The 2500-nt window shown below is 23.6% G+C and overlaps 1 protein-coding gene across 1 annotated transcript in view; it reads left to right on the top strand.

Moving 5' to 3' along the window:
* Positions 1-1470: 1470 nt before the first annotated feature.
* The window catches only part of LOC125034133 (alpha-ketoglutarate-dependent dioxygenase alkB homolog 6-like), an 8356-nt gene continuing 7326 nt past the window's right edge, over positions 1471-2500 (top strand). The window contains exon 1 of the mRNA XM_047625797.1: positions 1471-1621. The gene's annotated coding sequence lies outside the window, so the exon portion shown is untranslated. The remainder of the gene's footprint in view (positions 1622-2500) is intronic.

Below are 2500 nucleotides of genomic sequence, written 5' to 3'. Positions count from 1 at the left end.
CTCTTATCTTAGTATTTTCGTTTCCTATATCCTATTCTCTCTTTCTAAGGGTGATGATAATGGCGATAATTATAATAAAGGCAATGGTAATGATACTAGCTGTAATGATTATGATAGTGATTAAAGGAGTAAAAGTAATAATGATAATAATAACAATAATAATGATAGTAATAATAATAATAATGATAATGATAATTATAATAATAATAATAATAATAATAGTAATAGTAATAACAAGGATAATAATGATAATATTAGTAATAATAATAATAATAAGAGCAATAATAATAATAATAATAATAATAATAATAATAATAATGATAATAATAATAATAATAATAATGATATTAGTAATAACAATAATGTTAATAATGATAATGATGATGATAAAAATAATAATGATAATAATGATAACAATAATAATGATGATACTAACAATAATAGTAATAATAAGTGAAATAATAACATTAATGGTAATAACAACCAAAAATGTAATCATGATAATATTAAATGTTATAATAATAATGATAATGCGAATGGTAATAGCAATAGTTATAATGCTAATGGTTATAACTATAATGATAATGATAATAATAATATTAGTAATTATAATGATGATAACAATAATGGTAAATATGAAGATGATAATGATAATAATAATAATGATAATGATAATTATTATTTTTGTGATGACCATAATGATAATGAAATTGATGATAATAATAATAATAATAATAATAATAATAATAATAATAATAATAATAATAATAATAATAATGATAATGATAATAATAATCGTAATAATGATAAAGATAAAGGATGATAATGATAATTACAACAATAATGAATATAATAATAATGAACATGCAGATGATAATGATATAAGTTATAATGGTATTACTGGTATTACTAGTAGTATCAACAGTATTGCATACATAATAATAATATTAATATTTTAATCATTGTTGTTGTTGTTGTTGTTGTTATCGCTATCATTATTGATGGTGTTATTGTTATTATTATTTTAGAAAATGTAATAATAATGATTATGATAATAATAAAAGTAATGACAATAGGAATAATGCTTATTATAACAATAAGGGTAATAATCAATATTACTAATATCATTATCACTGTTAGTATTACCATTATGGTCTTCATTATTATCATTATTATTATCATTATCATTATCATTATTATTATTATCATGATTATTATCACTATTATCATTATTATTATTATTATTATTATTATTATTATTATTATTATTATTATTATTATTATTATTATTATAATTATTATTATTATCTTTATCATTATCATCATCTTCATCATCATCATCATCATCATCATCATCACTCTTATTCTTATTCTTATTCTCAGTCTTATTTTTTTTCTTATTCTTATTCTTATTCTTATTCTTATTCTTATTCTTATGCGCAACCATACTCATAGGAAACCGGGCTTTTTCGGCAAAGCGTCTCATAGTTTTATTTTCAAAGGCTCATCACATTATTGTCATTGAAAGTATTTATTCCACGTCAAAATTTCCTCATCTGTCAGTTTTGCATGTCAGTACGCATTAAAAAAACACGGGAGCTTGTTGCATTGACATAAAAAAGTAAGTTGAAGCTATTTCAGAGGAGCTTTAAGTTGTAGAAAGGCAGAGGGCTTTATTTTTTATGAAATATATAGCATGATCTAAGTCGATACGATATATTCATCGTCATTAGTTCCTCGCGTTGCATTATAGTTTGGTGTTGTATGTATAATGATAAAGGTTTGTTGATAGTACATTGTTATACGGTAATATATCTGTACTGGTGGTAAAATGTAAAGTTGTTGGATGAATATGAGGTTTTAATTAATTTTCTTACCTTAATTATGTTGAAAATTGTTAAGTAACGTGAACAGTATCGTTATGTAGAGGTTTATGTATATACTCATGCGGTAGAAGAGTTAAATGAAGTTAAATATTTTACTTATCAAAATACTGAGTTTGTGTTTGCATGTATTATGTATATGATGATTATCATGTTTTGCTTATGTTATGTAGTTGTTTATATGATTAACCAAATGCCGCCGGGGAAAATGAATAAAAAATGGGGACTATGCTGTGCTCATTTCCTATAATTTTTTTGTGAAATATATCTGTACATAGTTGGTTCTGCTAGTGCTTAGCCACAAAGGAGTCCATTAGTAAACCTTGTGATCTTACCAGATTCGAATTGGTGGGAAAAATGTATTTTTTACTACGTGCTATGAATATTGATGCTGATATTTTTATCATAAACATTATAATTGCTCTAATGTTATGAACATAAGTAACAGCAATATAAGATAACGTAAAATATTTTCGTAAATCAAAGAAAAAGGTAAACAGGCGAGACAGGCAGTACTTGTAACTGGCTCATTGGTGACTTAGTACAAGTGCAGCCATCTATGTGTAAAAACAAGCAAACAAGTAACTCACAGTGGGCATAGCACATATGTACATGTC

This window comes from Penaeus chinensis, chromosome 17 (assembly GCF_019202785.1).
Source record: "Penaeus chinensis breed Huanghai No. 1 chromosome 17, ASM1920278v2, whole genome shotgun sequence".
NCBI lineage: Eukaryota > Metazoa > Arthropoda > Malacostraca > Decapoda > Penaeidae > Penaeus > Penaeus chinensis.
Note: the sequence above shows the minus strand (reverse complement) of the source record. Positions and strands in the feature narration are given on the sequence as shown.